This window comes from Piliocolobus tephrosceles, unplaced genomic scaffold, assembly GCF_002776525.5.
Source record: "Piliocolobus tephrosceles isolate RC106 unplaced genomic scaffold, ASM277652v3 unscaffolded_45374, whole genome shotgun sequence".
Classification (NCBI taxonomy): Eukaryota; Metazoa; Chordata; class Mammalia; order Primates; family Cercopithecidae; genus Piliocolobus; species Piliocolobus tephrosceles.
The window spans coordinates 17920-35607 of NW_022330281.1; the positions used below are offsets into that span (position 1 = coordinate 17920).

General features: G+C 43.0%; 1 long non-coding RNA gene across 1 annotated transcript; it reads right to left on the reverse strand.

Moving 5' to 3' along the window:
- Nucleotides 1-6: 6 nt before the first annotated feature.
- LOC113224597 lies at nucleotides 7-10180 on the reverse strand. The gene is made up of 4 exons (XR_003309289.1): nucleotides 9326-10180; nucleotides 8635-8671; nucleotides 1522-1695; nucleotides 7-174 (listed from the first exon to the last, which is right to left on the reverse strand). It is a non-coding gene; the product is annotated as an uncharacterized LOC113224597 (long non-coding RNA).
- Nucleotides 10181-17688: the final 7508 nt, after the last annotated feature.

The window sequence follows — 17688 nt, forward strand, 5'->3', positions numbered from 1 at the left end:
TATGTAAGATCACATCTTATTTGGAAGCAAGCATTATATTTAAATTCCAATGCTTATGGAGCCACACTTTAAACACACAAGGATGCAAAAACTCACTCACCATGTACATCGGGGATCCACACAGTGTTGCAGCCATCATGTTACTATGTAGGTAACGAGCAAAACCAAAATCCGCTATTTCACAAAATAGAAAGTAGAAAAGCAAATTATATCTTCGCTGATACCTAACATACATCATATGATTCTTCAAGACACAAGAAGGCACAAAGGACTGTGAAAAATAAACAGCTTACTGAATATCACTGTCCACCAAAGAAAAAAGTAGCTACCTCAATTTCAACAAGCTAAAAATAGTAGTAATCGTCAACTGTACAAGTCACTCCTCTGCCAGATTTGTAACCAAGGTGCATGAAACTTTGCAAGTGAAAATGCTAATTATAATAAGTAGCTCATTAATACAGTTTTCATTAAATATCAATATCAGATGTAGAATGTGAACAATTATGTTTTTATTGTTTCAAATAATTTTGAGGTACTGCTAAAAAAAAACTGCAAAGGGCTAAACTAGATGGTCTCTGAGATCCCTATGTCAAAAGCCTAGGAACTGTAAAGAATCAGGGTTATGGCTGGGCGTGGCGGCTCACGCCCATAATCCCAGCACTTTGGGAGGCCAAGGTGGGCGGATCACTTGAGGTCAGGGGTTTGAGACCAGCCTGGCCAACATGGTGAAACCCCGTCCCCACTAAAAAAATATATACAAAAAAAAAATTAGCTGGGTGTGGTGGAACATGCCAGCTACTTGCGCATCCCAGCTACTTGGGAGGCTGAGGCAGGAGAATCTCTTGAACCTGGGAGGCGGAAGGTTGTAGTGAGCTGAGATCATGCCTCACTCCAGCCTGGGTGACAGAATGAGACTCCATCTCAAAGAAAAAAAAAGAAACAGGGTTATTAATTTGCTGCCAGTAACCACACCACATCAATTTTCCTCTCGAGAGACACAGGTATTCATATTTAGAGCTCCTGATAAGGGCCTGTCAGCATTGCCTGAGACTTAGCAGACACTGTCAATAATGTAAAGGATTCACCTAAGAGAACTCCACGATCTCAATAAAAATATCAAAATTGCATCAATAAAATCCATCAGTTAGCCAGGTGTGGTGGCTCACACCTGTAATCCCAGCACTTCCAGAGGCTGAGGCGGGCAGATCACCTGAGGTTAGGAGTTCAAGACCAGCCTGGCCAACACGGTGAAACCCCGTCTCTACTAAAAATACAAAATTTAGCTAGGCATAGTGGTGCATGCCTGTAATCCCAGTTACTCAGGAGGCTGAGGCAGGAGAATCACTCAAACCCAGGAGGCGTAGGTTGCAGTGAGCCGAGATCGTCCCACTACACTCCAATCTGGGCAACAGAGCAAGACTCCATCTCAAAAAAAAAAAAATTCATCATTCAATAAAGCTAAAGTTGTCTAAAAATAGTTTCAAAAATGTCCTTTCCATAACACAATACATGGCCATTTACCTATTTTGATGCGAATACCACTGACACTTGATTTTCTGCGATTAGCATGGGACAGCAAGATGTTCTGTGGTTTGAGATCTCTGTGGATGATTCCTTTGCTGTGCAGGATTCACATGGCAGCAGCAATCTGATGCAGAAACACTCTGATGGTGTCTTCACTGAGAGTTCCTTTTGCTGGTACAAAAGGAGTCACATAAATATTTAAGCACAAAAAATCAAATACCATCTGCATATTCCATCAACAGGATTGGGTTGTAAAGGACAGCATGAAGGGAATAAAGAATCTGTATTCACATTTATTCATTTTTAACTTTAATAATTGACGTTGATGAAGAGATACCAGATTTCTCAAAACTTGTAGTCAACCTGTTGTAAAGAGAACTGATGGGCACTTTCATCTTGTTTCACCTGTGTGTTTTGCTTTTCCCTTCATGTTTTTACTGCTGATGGTGCCCACATGACTCTGAACACCATAGGTACTCAATAAATACGGATGTCCTTTACAAGCCAAAAGCTAAGTTCCCCTTCATATCAGTCAAATATCTGGAATAAGTGTCCATATTTAATTCCAACCATTATGTGAACACAAGTTACAAACAAGTAAAATCTTTGACCAGAGGGACCTGGATACTACTGCTACCTGTACCTATGAGGAATCTGTGTTACTGTATCTACTCTGTCCTTTTATCTCCCATATCCCCCATTCCTCTAGAATATCTTTCATAACTAAAGATACCTAAGAATAAATGTTTTAACCTATTTCACCACTATAAAGAGGTGATATGAACATTATTTGAAAGCAGTGAGTCATTATTCAGTAATTTTTTTTTTTTTGAGACAGAGTTTCACTCTGTCCCCCAGGCTGGAGTACAGTGGCACAATCTCGGCTTACTGCAAGCTCTGCCTCCTGGGTTCAAGAGATTCTCCTGCTTCAGCCTCCCGAGTAGCTGGGACTACAGGCATGTTTCACCATGCCCAACTAATTTTTCTATTTTTGTAGAGACAGGGTTTTGCCATGTTGGCCAGGCTGGTCTTGAACTCCTGACCTAAGTGATCCACTCGCCTCGGCCACCCACAGTGCTGGGATTACAGTGAGAAACATCGTGACCAGCCTATTCAGTAAATTCTACATTATTTCTGTGTATGCCTGAGCATGTTGTGGTTAACAGCTTGATTTGGAGTCTGGCTGCCTTTGTTCAACTCCTAGGTCTTCCACTGAATGTATTACCCTAAAGACGATCCCTCTGTGCCCACCTTCCTCATGTATAAAAGTTCATGAGACTACATGAGGTTGACATGATGATTAAATAAAACCCATTTAATAATGAAAACTTCTGCTCGTTTCAGCAGCACATATAATAAAATTTGTACAGAGAAGATTAGCAAAAAATATTTACATTAAAAAGAAGCCAGGCGCGGTGGCTCACGCCTGTAATCCCAGTACTTTGGGAGGCCAAGGCAGGTGGATCACGAGGTCAGGAGATCGAGACCATCCTGGCTAACGTGGTGAGACCCCGTCTCTACTAAAAATACAAAAATATTAGCCAGGCTTGGTGGTGGGCGCCTGTAGTTGCAGCTTCTCGGGAGGCTGAGGCAGGAGAATGGCGTGAACCCGGTAGGCACAGCTTGCAGTGAGCCGAGATGGCGCCCTGCACGCCAGCCTGGGTGACAGAGCAGACTCCATCTCAAAAAAAAAAAGAAAAGAAAAAAAAGAAAAGAAAAAAATTATGAAATCTTTAGAAAAGGGCTTTGCACATAATATTTCAATGTAGTAAGTATGCAAATAAGCTTATTACAATGAGTCTAAAAGTCACAAGTGTAATTCCTTATCTCCACTGAGGATTTAGTATCCATGTACCTATTTAAATTATCTGTGATGCATGTCTATCCATGTAATTCTTAGAATATGTTCTGGCCGGGCGTGGTGGCTCAAGCCTGTAATCACAGCACTTTGAGAGGCCGAGACGCGTGGATCACGAGGTCAGGAGATCGAGACCATCCTCGCTAACACGGTGAAACCCCGTCTCTACTAATAATACAAAAATATTAGCCGGGCTTGCTGGTGGGCGCCTGTAGTCGCAGCTTCTCGGGAGGCTGAGGCAGGAGAACAGCGTGAACCCGGGAGGCGGACCTTGCGGTGAGCCGAGATCGCGCCACTGCACTCCAGGCCTGGGTGACAGAGCAAGACTCCATCTCAAAAAAAAAAAAAAAGAAAAGAAAAAAATTATGAAATCTTTAGAAAAGGGCTTTGCACATAATATTTCAATGTAGTAAGTATGCAAATAAGCTTATTACAATGAGTCTAAAAGTCACAAGTGTAATTCCTTACCTCCACTGAGGATTTAGTATCCATGTACCTATTTAAATTATCTGTGATGCATGTCTGTCCATGTAATTCTTAGAATGTGTTCTATATAACCTTTCCATTTGTAAATAAGAGAGAAATAACATTAATACTTGGAACAAGTGAAATATTATGGTTTTAAAATCATTTTAATGACCTGTCAAGTTTTACATGTCCTTAACATCTTCAAATAAAATAAAACTTTATGATTTAAAAATTATCAAATATGGCCCAGTGTGTGGCTCATGCCTGTAATCCCAGCACTTTGGGAGGCCATGGCAGAGGGACTGCTTGAGCCCAGGAGTTTGAGACCAGCCTAGGCAACATGGTAAGACTCTGCCTCTACAAAAAAATTAAAAATTAAGGCTGGGTATGGTAGCTCACACCTGTAACCCCAGCACTTTGGGAGGCCAACATGAGCGAATCACCTGAGCTCAGGAGTCTGAGACCACCCTGGGTAACATGATGAAACCCCACCTCTACTAAAATGCAAAAACTTAGCCAGGCATGGTGGCACACGTCTACAGTCCAGCTACTTGGGAGGCTGAGGCACGAGAATCACTTGAGCCTGGGAGGCAGAAGTTGCAGTGAGCCAAGATCGTGCCATTGCACTCCAGCTTGGACTACACAGATGCCATCTCAAAAATTAATAAATAAAATTTAAAAAAATTTCGGGGGGCTGGGTGTGGTGGCTCATGCCTGTAATCCCAGCACTTTGGGAGGCCAAGGCAGGTGGATCATGAGGTCAGGAGTTTGAGACCAGCCTGGCCAACACGGTGAAATGCTGTCTCTACTAAAAATACAAAAATTAGCCCGGCATGGTGGTGCACACCTGTAGTCCCAGCTACTCGGGAAGCTGAGACAGGAGAATAGTCTGAACCTGGGAGGTGGAGCTTGCAATGAACCGAGATCCTGCCACTGCACTCCAGCCTGGGCAATAAAGCAAGACTCCATCTCAAAAAAAAAAAAAAATCATCCTTTGGAGATGAACACTGTTAACAATTTGATGTGCATTTTTCCAGATCTACTTTCTTGCAGATGCTAATATATATATATTATTGCATAATAGTGGGGAGGTCAAATCAACAACTAGAACTTTATTTTTGTAATGTTTTACTTAAATTACATTGTGACAACTGAAATGGATGGTATATTTAAAATTCATTTTGGCTGGGCACGGCAGCTCACGCCTGTATTCCCAACACTTTGGGACGCCGAGGAGGGTGGATCGCCTGAGGTCAGGAGTTCAAGACCAGCCTGGCCAACATGGCGAAACCCCATCTCTACTAAAAATACAAAATCAGCCAGGCACACTGGCAGGTGCCTGTAGCATACTTGGGAGGCGGAGGCAGGAGAATGGCTTGAACCCAGGTAGCAGAGGTTGCAGTGAGCCGAGATCACACCACTGCATTCCCGCCTGGGCGATGGAGTGAGACTCTTGTCTCAAAAAGAAAAAAAAGAAAGAAAGAAAATGTAAAAGGTGTTTGTTTCAAAGAGCAAATTAAAGGACTAAATGATCCTATTGTGACACAATGGCATTCAACCTTCTAGACATTCTAGACCTTCTAAACATTCCAGACCTTCTAGACCAGTGCTCTCCAACACGAATATTAAGGTGGCCACACATCAAACTTTCCATTTTCTTGTGGCCAGATTTTAAAAGGTGAAAAGAAAGAGATATAATTAATATATTTAACTCAATATATCCAAAATATTACCATTTCAACTCGTAATAAATATTTTTAAATTAATGAGATTTAATCATTCTTTCCTTCTGATGAAGTATTCAAATTCCGTTGTGCATTTTACACTTATAGCACATCTTGATTCTGACTAGCCACATTTCAAGAGCCCAATGTGGTCAGTGGCTACTATATTGGACAGTGCAGATCTCAATAATTCCTCTAAGGACCAGAATTTCTTTCACGTGACTTTAAAGTGCTTTCATACTACAAGGGATTCCCTTACAGACTGTGACAGAGAAAGACCAGGGAGAAGTTATAAAACCAAAATCATACAGCAGTATGAGTAAACACTGGTGCTAGAACCATGCTTACCTGACTGACTCCAACATTCAAGCTCTTAAGCTCTTCACTATTGAGTCTCCTAACAATATTGCTTTAGAGTATCAAACACAAGAGTTCAACAAAACTGTTGTAATAGTGCTTCTACGGGTGAATAACAGTTGCTAATGAGACTGATATTCTCTTTTTTTTTTTTTTAACAACATGCTCTCTAGAAAAGAAAAAACTGATATTCTTTTTTTGTTTTTTGAGACGGAGTCTTGCTCTGTCACCCAGGCTGGAGTGCAGTGGCATGATCTCAGCACACTGCAAGCTCCGCCTCCCGGGTTCACGCCATTCTCCTGCCTCTCCCTCCCGAGTAGCTGGGACTACAGGCACCCGCCATAACGCCTGCCTAATTTTTTGTATTTTTAGTAGAGATGGGGTTTCACCATGTCAGTCAGGATGGTCTCGATCTCCTGACCTTGTGATCCGCCCGTCTGGGCCTCCCAAAGTGCTGGGATTACAGGTATGACCCACAGGACTCAAAAAAAAAAACTGGTATTCTAATGAGGGCTGTAAGCTGGTGTCAACTGACATTCTAATGCGGGCTGTAAGCTGGTGTCACTCAGTCTGACCCCAAGTAGAAAAGCGCTTCATCAGGAACACCAAGGACGTGAAGAAAGGCAGAGCAGGGTGCTTTCCACCTTAACTCCTTTCCAACAGCAGTGAATGAAAGTGTCTGTCTCACTGCGTTCTATCTACGAATAACATTTTGAAATGTGTTTACTAAATTGACAGTTTTTTTTTTTTTTTAAACTACCAAATTCAGGACAATGGCTGCCTCTAGGGAAAGGACAGGAATGGGACTGCAGAAGGGCTTACAGGGAGCTTCAACTGTATTTATAATTTCTTTCTTCTATTTTGGGGGGATTTTTTTGAGACAGTCTTGCTCTGCAGCCCAGGCTAGAGTAAAATGGCTTGATCTCAGCTCACTGCAACCTCCGCCACCCAGGTCCAAGAGATTCTCCTGCCTCAGCCTCCCAAGCAGCTAAGACTACAGGCATGCACCACCATGCCCAGCTACGTTTTATATTTTTAGTAGAGACAGGGTTTCACCATGTTGAACAGGCTAGTCTCAAATTCCTGGCCTCAAGTGATCCGCCCACCTTGGCCTCCCAAAGTGCTGGGATTACAGGTGTGAGCCACCATGCCCAGCCTATAATTCCCTTGTAAATGGTGGTAGTGGGTGCAAGTACTGGTATTCTTTACATTTTTCTCTACACAGCTTCTGAATGTTAGCAATATTCTATATTATCCTATATATCTATGTTATATTTTGTAAATTGTCCATAGTGCTTTACCATCAACTGCCGTAATCTGTTTTTTTTTTTTTTTTCCTGAGATGGGAGCTTCCATCTTGTTGCCCAGGCTGGAGTGCAATGTCGTGATCTCGGCTCACTGCAACTTCCACCTCCTGGGTTCAAATGATTCTCCTGCCTCAGCCTCCCAAGTAGCTGGGATCACAGGCATGTGCCACCACCCCCAGCTACTTTTGTATTCTTAGTAGAGATGAGTTTTCTCCATGTTGGTCAGGCTGGTCTCGAACTCCCGACCTCAGGTGATCTACCCGCCTTGGCCTCCCAAAGTGCTGGGATTATAGGTGTGAGCCACCACGCTCAGATGCCATAATCTATTTATAGGTTGAATGTGTTAACCTTTTACTGTCTTTTTGCATATTCCCCTTGCAACTTTTAAGGGGTGAACAAGTAGGTACTGCCTTCACTGGCCAGGTGTGGCGGCTCACCCTATAATCCCAGCACTTTGGGAGGCCTAGGCCGGCGGATCACGAGGTCAGGAGTTTGGGACCAGCCTGATCAACATGGTGAAATCCTGTCTCTACTAAAAATACAAAAATTAGCTGGGCATGGTGGCATGCACCTGTAATCCCAGCTACTCGGAAGGCTGAGGCAGGAGAATCACTTGAACCCAGGAGGCGGAGGCGGAGGTTGCAGTGAGCTGAGAATGCACCACTGCACTCCAGCCTGGGCGACAGAGCAAGACTTTATCTCCAAAAAAAAAAAAAAAAGGAAAGAAAAAGAAAATACTCTGGAGGCACACAATTTGATCTGAATGCTTCATATCCTACATGTATGCATTTTGGGTTCAAAATTTCAAGCACCATCTAATACTAAAATCTTACTTCTGTACCACAAAATAATTTCAATGTTACCTTTAATGCCTTATAATGTTTTTTGTTGCCTTTTTTTAATTACAAGAAATGTTCACACAAATACATTCTTGGATACATTTTTCCACTATAATTTTTTTTATTTTGAAAGAAATGGAAAGGACTACAACTCAGTGAAGACTTTTGAAGGAGAGGAATTCTATCGGGTTTCTCCTCTCCTGAGAAATGGTTTGAGAGAACCATTTGAGAGAACCATTCTCCTCTCCTGAGAAATGGTTTGAATTCTATCGGGTTTCTCCTCTCCTGAGAGATGGTTTGAGAGAGGACCATCTCTCAAACACTGTCAGAGAGAGACACACAAAAAGGTAAATACTTATATACAAGTAAAGCTTAGGAACAAAACCACAAACAACAACTGGTCTGCAAAGTGATCACAAGTCAAACAAATACACAAATATTTACTGAATGTTTCTATACAAGAGCAGAAAATGGGTAGTGTATTTCAAAAGTACCTCTTAGAATTAAACAGGCTGCAGCACTATCTTTATTGAACACTGACACACACACACAGTTACCTTGCAAATAATCTGCGAGGTCTCCACCATTGCAATACTGACATAGAAAAGAGAAAGTAATGAAAATAAACACAGTGATTCAAGATTAATTCAATCTATTCTCAATTGTGATTAAAAAAATCATTTGTATATAATGTCATGTAAATATAGCCTAAAAACATAGATTCAAAATTTTTAAAATTTTATATTCCTTGGCCGGGCGCGGTGGCTCAAGCCGGTAATCCCAGCACTTTGGGAGGCCGAGACAGGCGGATTACGAGGTCAGGAGATCGAGACCATCCAGGCTAACACGGTGAAACCCCGTCTCTACTAAAAAATACAAAAAACTAGCCGGGCGAGGTGGCGGGCGCCCGTAGTCCCAGCTACCCAGGAGGCTGAGGCAGGAGAATAGCGTAAACCCGGGAGGCAGAGCTTGCAGTGAGCTGAGATCCGGCCACTGCACTCCAGCCTGGGTGACAGAGCGAGACTCCGTCTCAAAAAAAAAAAAAAAAAAAAAAAATTTATATTCCTTGAGTAGAATCTAGATCACCGAATCAACTTTATTAACACAAACATTCAAATAATTTATCTACTGTCAATCTTAAGGTTCACATTAATCAAAAGCGATTTGAAATACGAAGATTTATGCTAGAATCTAAAAAAAAAAAAAGAAATTGGAAATAAATTAAACAGAAGTTTCTATACTACCTACCTCCATCACCAAAAAGACAGAGTTGGGTAATTCCTGAAAAGTAAACATATTAAATATAATTTAGAGAAAAATTAAACACAAAATTTAAGTATGATAGTTAAAAATACCACACTTGTTCCATTATTAAAACTGGTAAAATGAAACCACAAAATCTATTAGAAGGTGAAATTAAAATTCACAACACAATGATGTATCTCCTCTACAAAGCCAAATCAAGTTTTAGTAACACTAATGTAGTCATCAACAAGTAAAATTTTGTTTACAGAAATAACTACATAAAGATTCATCTTTTGGTTATGATTGACCTAAAACAACAGATCTAGGACAAAAAGCATGGTAAATTTACAATGGGGAAAAAGGAAGGATTCTTTGGTCCTTGGGGAAACACTTCCTCTATGAAAAGTTTATGATTTGGAGCAGCAAAATGGCATAATCCTCCCTAGCAACACTAAATGCACAATCTGATTTCTGGAATATATTACTCAGGATGTCTGGTTTTTTGTTTTTCTGTTTTTTATGTTTATTTGAGGCAATCGCATTATCCGCAATTGTTGGCAAAGGGAAATGTTTTATCACATTATCAACACATGTTCCAAAATGTTGAGGAAATGAATTGAGGGCTCTTAAAAACTCTCTCAAATCCATATAACTCCAAGTCTGCTGTTGATTAAGTAACTCAAATATTGATTAGCTGGCTCTTATATAAAAAATGGCATATAAATGCCATTTATAAAAAAAATGGCAATTTTTATAACGGTAACTAAATTTCAGATTGAACTTTCCTGTGGCTTAACTTGAGCCAGTGTGCAAATGTGATTCGAAATATAGCTTTTGGCCAGGCACGGTGGCTCACGCCTGTAATCCCAGCACTTTGGGAGGCCGAGGCAAGCAGATCACAAGGTCAGGAGATCGAGACCATCCTGGCTAACACAGTGAAACCCTGTCTCTACTAAAAATACAAAAAATGAGCCGGGCGTGGTGACACACAACTGTAGTCCCAGCTACTTGGGAGGCTGAGGCAGGAGAATGGCGTGAACCCAGGAGGCGGAGCTTGCAGTGAGCCAAGATTGTGTAACTGCACTCCAGCCTGGGCGACAGAGCCAGACTCCATCTCAAAAAAATACACACACACACACACACACACACACACAAACATACACATAGCTTTTGGGCCGGCTGCAGTGGCTCACACCTATAATCCCAACACTTTGGAAGGCCAAGGTGGCAGGATCACTTGAGCCCAAGAGTTCAAGACTAGCCTAGGTAACACATGGAGAACTCATCTCTACTAACAATTAAAAAATGGCTGGGCACAATGGCTCACGCCTGTAATCCCAGCACTTTGGGAGGCTGAGACAGGTGGATCACCTAAGCTAGAGAGTTTGAGATCAGCTTGGCTAACATGGTGAAACCCTGTCTCTAATAAAAATACCAAAAAAAAAAAAAAAAAAAATTAGCCGGGCATGGTGGCGAGTGCCTGTAATCCCAGCTACTTGGGAGGCTGAGGCACGAGAATCACTTGAACCCAGGAGGCAGAGGTTGCAGTGAGCTGAGATTGTACCACTGCACTCCAGCCTGGGCAAAAGAGTGAGACTTTGTCTCAGGAAAAAATAAATAAATTAGGCCGGGCACAGTGGCTCACACCTGTAATCCCAGCACTTTGGGAGGCTAAGGTGGGCAGATCACCTGAGGTCAGGAGTTCAAGACCAGCCTGGCCAACATGGTGAAACACCGTCTCTACTAAAAATACAAAAACATTAGCCGGGCACAGTGGTACATGCCTGCAATCCCAGCTACTCCAGAGGCTGAGGCATGAGAATCACTTGAGCCTGGGAGGTGGGCTGCAGTGAGCTGAGATCGCGCCACTGTACTTCAGCCTAGGCAACAGAATGAGACTCCAACACAAAATAAATAAACAATAAATATAAAAAAGTCTTGAAGGACACAAAACAGTATTTTCTTCTGGAAAGAGGAAATAAAGAGGTATAAGAAGAGGGCATCTCAGCCGGGTGTGGTACCTCACACCTGTAATCTCAGCACTTTGGGAGGCCGAGGCAGGTGGATCAGGACGTCAGGAGTTCAAGACCACGACGTCAGGAGTTCAAGATCAGCCTGACCAATACGGTGAAACTCCATCCCTACTAAAAATACAAAAATTAGCTGGGCGTGGTGGCACGTGCCTGTAGTCCCAGCTACTCTGGAGGCAGAGGCAGGAGAATCGCTTGAACCCAGGAGACAGAGATTGCAGTGAACCGAGATCGCACCACTGCACTCCAGCCTGGCGACAGAACGAGACTCCATCTCAAAAAAAATTTTTTTTTAATACAAAAATTAGCTGGGTGGGGTGGCATGCACCTATAGTCCCAGCTGCCTGGGAGACTGAGGCAGGAGAATCACTTGAATCCAAGAGGCGGAGGTTGCAGTGAGCCGAGATTGCACCACTGCACTCCAGCCTGGGCGACAGAGCAAGACTCCATCTCAAAAAAAAAAAAGCATAGGTGGTGGCTCACGCCTGTAATCCCAGCACTTTGGGAGGCTGAGGCAGGCGAACCACAAAGTCAGAAGAGCAAGGCCATCCTGGCTAACACGGTGAAACCCCGTCTCTACTAAAAATACAAAAAATTAGCCAGGCATGGTGGCGGGCGCCTGTAGTCCCAGCTACTCGGGAGGCTGAGGCAGGAGAATAGCGTGAACCCGGGAGGTGGAGCTTACAGTGAGCTGAGATCACCACTGCACTCCAGCCTGGGCGACAGAACATGACAGAGTGAGACTCTGTCTCAAAAAAAAAAAAAAAGAAGAGGGCATCTCTTTTTTACTTCATATATTGCTAGACTATTTTAAGTGTTTTTATACTGAAGCTCATTTACTTTTGTAATTTAAGAAAACAATAAATTCTTTTTAAAAGTCAAAATAACATGAGTAGGTGGTTCTCTCAAGTAAATTCAGATGCCTAGAAGCAGAAGTAAAGAAAATGGCAGCGTGATACAAAGCAACAGAAAAGAAGGAAATGACAAGCCAGACAATTCAAAGAAAAATTCCTGGTTTCTTTTTTATTTTAAAATGATATTTTTTTCTTTTCCTTTTTTTTTTTTTTTTTTTTTTTTTTTTAAGACAAGATTCTGCTCTATTACCCAGGCTGCAATTCAGTGGTGTGATGCTGGCTCACTGCAACCTCCGCCTCCAGGTTTCAAGCAAGTCTCCTGCTTCAGCGCCCCCAAGTAGCTAGGACTACAGGTACGTACCACCACGCCCAGCTAATTTTTATGTAGTTTTTCTAGAGATGCGGTTTTGCCACGTTGTCCAGGCTGGTCCCAAACTCCTGGACTCAAGTGATCTGCCCACCTTGCCCTCCCAAAGTGCTGGGATTACAAGCATGAACCACTGCACCTGGCCTAATTCCTGCTTACTAAAATCCATATCCTCACATCTCTGCTATATTCTTAATTCATTCTCCACTCCTCAGGCAACTTCTGTGGTTTATCTCACAGGAAAAGAGGAAAGAAACATTCCTACAATCCTTGGGCTTATTTCCCTTGGGGTTACCTGGTACTAGACTGTCTCACAGCATGACTAAGTAGGGCTGGAATTATCATCCATACTTTGGTGAGAGGGTGGTGTTAACATGGAAAAAGTGGTTTGCTCAAGATCCTAAGTTGAGTTTGCTAATAACAGTACTCCAAGCCCACGTTTCCTTATTCACATCTATGGCTCTTCCTCTTATGTCATTTCTTAGTCCATTTAGGCTGCTCAATTTTCATAACAAACTACCATATACTGGGGGGTTGAAAATAGAAATGTGCTTCTCACAATTCTGGAGGCTGGAAAGTCCATCAAGGCACAGGTAAATCTGGTGTCTGGTGAAGGCCCACTTCTGGTTCAGACAGGCATCTTCTCACAATAAGCTCACATAGTTGAAGGAACAAGGGAGCTCCCTCTGTGGTCTCTTATAAAGGCACTAATATCTCATTCATGAAACCTCCACCCTCATGATCTAATGAGGCCCCACCTCCTAATACCATCACCTTGAGGGATAGGATTTCAACACATGAATTTTGGAGGGACATGAACATTGACACCATAGCAAATCAAGTTCTACAAAACTTAGAGATGCAAAATACAATATATGAAAGCCAATTCTGGCCGGGCATGGTGAATCACGCCTGTAATCCCAGCACTTTGGGAGGCCAAGGCAGGCGAATCGCCTGAGGTCAGGAGTTTGAGACCAGCCTGGCCAACACGGTGAAACCCATCTCTACTAAAAATACAAAAATTAGCCGGGTGTGGTGGTGCGTGCCTGTAATCCTCGGAAGGCTGAGGGAGGAGAATTGCTTGCTTGAACCCAGGAGACGAAGGTTGCAGTGAGCCGAGATTGTGCCACTGCACTCTAGCCTAGGCAACAGAGTGAGACTCCATCTCAAAAAAAAAAAAAGCACACAAAAAGAAGGCCAGTTCTAGCTTCCTTCTCTAACACAAACCCAACATAGGTTTGTGGAAAAACTCTCCCTCAATGTGTATCTCAGTAATACTAATTACACCAAAGGCTGCAAAAATATTCAGAATATATAATACTGATTTATAAATAAATTTATAAACTGATTGATACTCACCTACTCTGACCCTGATTTGCTACAATTCTTAAAATTCCCTAACTCCTAACTCTTTTTAACAGTCTTACAGAAGACTTCTTCTGTAGATATCCTCAAAAACAGGTTAGGAGTCTGGGATGGCTGGTTGGGCTTTCTGGATAGTAAGTTGAATCCCTACATTATCCCTTTGTACATAACTAAGTTCCAGAGATCAAAAACATCAATATGAAAAAATGAAACCCTAAGTACTAGATGAAAACACGGAGAATCATTTTCATAAGCTCAGGGTAAAGAAATCTTCTATAAAATGAAACCTAGGGGTCATTAAAGAATAGGTTGGATAAATTCTACCATGTAGGAACTTCTATATATTAAAAAGAGGCAGACGGGGCACTGTGGCTTACGCCTGTAATCCCAGCACTTCGGGAGGCCGTGGCAAGTGGATCACGAGGTCAGGAGTACAAGACCAGCCTGGCCAAGATGGTGAAACCCTGTCTCTACTAAAAACACAAAAAATTCGCTGGGCTTGGTGGCGGGTGCCTGCAATCCCAGCTACTCAGGAGGCTGAGGCAGGAGAATTGCTTGAACCCAGGAAGTGAAGGTTGCAGTGAGCTGATATCGCACCACTGTACTCCAGACTGGGCAACAGAACAAGACTGTATCTCAAAAAAAAAAAAAAAAAAGAGGCCAGGCCAGGTGCGGTGGCTCACGCCTGTAATCCCATCACTTTGGGAGGCTGAGGCAGGTGGATCACCTGAGGTCAGCAGTTCGAGAGCAGCCTGGCCAGCATGGTGAAACCCTGTCTCTACTAAAAATACAAAAATTAGCCAGGTGTGGTGGTAGTCACCTATAATCCCAGCTACCGGGGAAGCTGAGGCAGAATCACTTGAACCCGAGAGGCAGAGGCTGAAGTGAGCTGAGATTGTGCCATTGCATTCCAGCCTGGGCAACACAGTAAGACTGCATCTCAAAAAAAAAAAAAAAAAAAAAAGGGCTAAAATAAGACTCCCCCAAAATTCCAGACAAAATGGGAAAAATATCTCGAAACATGACAAAGAGCTATCAACTCTGATTCCCTCTTGTTTACCTCCTACAGTCCAAGTGCCCAAGTCCTATCAATTCTATCTCCTAAACATCTCACCAATCTGTCCGAGGCCTCTGTCTCCATTGATACCACCATTCTTTCTTACCCAGATATAAATAACTCTTTCTTTTTAATAACGGTATACACTGAGCACGGTGGCTCAGGCCTGTAATCCCAGCTACTCAGGAGGCAAAGGCAGGAAGATCATTTGAGCCCAGGAGTTAGAGGCTGCAAGGAGATATGACGGCGCCACAGAAGAAATGCACTCCAGCCTGAATAACAGAGTAAGACCCCATTTCTAAATAAGTATTTAAAAATAAAAATAAATGCACAGTTCAATGTGCTGTGACAAATGTTTACACCTATGTATCTACCCTGCCAATCAAAATACATAACAATTCCATCACCCCAAAAAGTTCTCTCATGCCCCTTTCCCATCAGTCCCTGGGACCAAGAGGCAACCTCTGTTCTGATTTCTATCACCCTAGCTGACTTCTGACTCTTCCCAAAATTCACAAAAACAGAATTACACTGTAGCAGTATATGACATGCTTCTTTTTCTCAAAATAATGTTTGAGGCCAGGTGCGGTGGCTCATGCCTGTAATCTCAGCACTTTGGGTGGCCGAGGCGGGGGGATCACATGGTCAGGAGATCGAGACCATCCTGGCTAACACGATGAAACTCCATCTCTACTAAAAATACAAAAACAAAATTAGCCAGGCATGGGGGCGGGTGCCTGTAGTCCCAGCTACCTGGGAGGCTGAGGCGGGAGAATGGAGTGAACCTGGGAGGCGGAGCTTCCAGTGAGCCAAGATCGCACCACTGCACTCCAGCCTGGGTGACAAAGCGAGACTCTGTCTCAAAAAAAAAAAAAAAAACAAGTTTTAAAATTTTTTATGGTCGGGCACAGTGGCTCACTTTGGGAGGCCAAGACGGGCACATCACCTGAGGTCAGGAGTTCAAGACCAGGTGGACCAAATATGGTGAAACCTCCTCTTTACTAAAAATATAGAAATTAGCCAGGCGTGGTAGCGGGGCACCTGTAATCCCAGCTACTTAGGAGGCTGAGGCAGGAGAATCGCTTGAACCTGGGAGGCAGAGGTTGCACTGGGCCAAGATTATGGCATTGCACTCCAGCCTGGGCAACAGAGCGCGAGACTCTGTCTCAAAGAAAAAAAAAAAAAAAAAAACTTTTTTTTACATGTTCCTACTACAGCTTCTGATACAACATCTTCTGAGCTTCTTATCTTGATTTAAAATGTCTTTCCATCCCTTGGATTATATAGTCATCTAAATATTATTCTGAGACTGTTATTGTTTACTTTATATATTTAAGCCTTTAATTCATTTGGAAATTATTTTGGAAAATGATGAGAATGGTGTTCCAATTCTATTTTTTGTCAGATGTCTCAGTTTTATGAACACCACCTATTAAATGAATCATCTTTTTCTTGAGATACTAAAAATTACCAAGAGGTAGCTATTTAACCAGACCACTGACAATCACACAGTTAACTATTCCTAAGTGAAAGTACTTATCTCATGCTCGGAGTGCTCTAGAAGATTTATCTTTTGAAAAACAAGGCCGGGTGCGGTGGCTCAAGCCTGTAATCCCAGCACTTTGGGAGGCTGAGACGGGCGGATCACGAGGTCAGGAGATCGAGACCCTCCTGGCTAACACGGTGAAACCCCGTCTCTACTAAAAATACAAAAAATTAGCCGGGTGAGGTGGTGGGCGCCTGTGGTCCCAGCCACTCGGGAGGCTGAGGCAGGAGAATGGCGTGAACCCAGGAGGCGGAGGTTGCGGTGAGCTGAGATCCGGCCACTGCACTCCAGCCTGGGCGACAGAGCAAGACTCCGTCTCAAAAAAAAAAAAAAGAAAAACAAAAATGGTATCTCTCTTGCTTTTAAAACTCTTCAGTGGCTTTGCACTGTCCTTAAAATAAAGATCAGATCTGGCTCCTGCTAACCTCTCCAGTATCACCTAACACTATGCTCTCGCTCTCATTACTGTACTCCAGACACACTAACCTCCTTCCAGTTCCTCAAACTCAGTGATCTCTCCTGTCAGTGGTCTTTACAGAAGGCTTCATCTCCTTGGGAAACTTACTTTTTTCTCCCATTAACCCCCACCTAGCCTTCCCCAACCCATCCCTCAATCTCTATAGACATCATTTCCCCAGGAAGCCTTCCCTTGTCCCACTTCCCTAGTCCCCATATTGTCCAAACCTCACCAACAGTTCTCCCTTACAGCACTTGGCACACTTGGAAACAGTAACTATCGGCCCGGGTGTGGTGACTCACGCCTGTAATCCCAGCACTTTGGGAAGCCAAGGGGGACAGGTGGCTTAAGCTCAGAAGTTTGAGACCACCCTGAGCAACATGGTAAAATCGCATCTCTACAAAAAATAGAAAAATTAGCCACGCACGGTGGTGCCTGCCTGTAGTCCCAGATACTTTGAAGGCTGAGGTGAGAGGATGGCTTAAGCTCGGAAGGTGGAGGTTGCAGTTAGGCATGATCATGCCACTGTACTCCAGCCTGGGTAAGAGAGCCAGACCCTGTCTCAAAAAAGAAAAAAAAAAAAAAAAAAGAAATAGCAACTATTTGCTTAATGTCATCTTCCCTAATATACTGTAAGAGTTCCACAATGACAAGGACCATTTCTACTTTGTTCATGACTATACTCCTGTA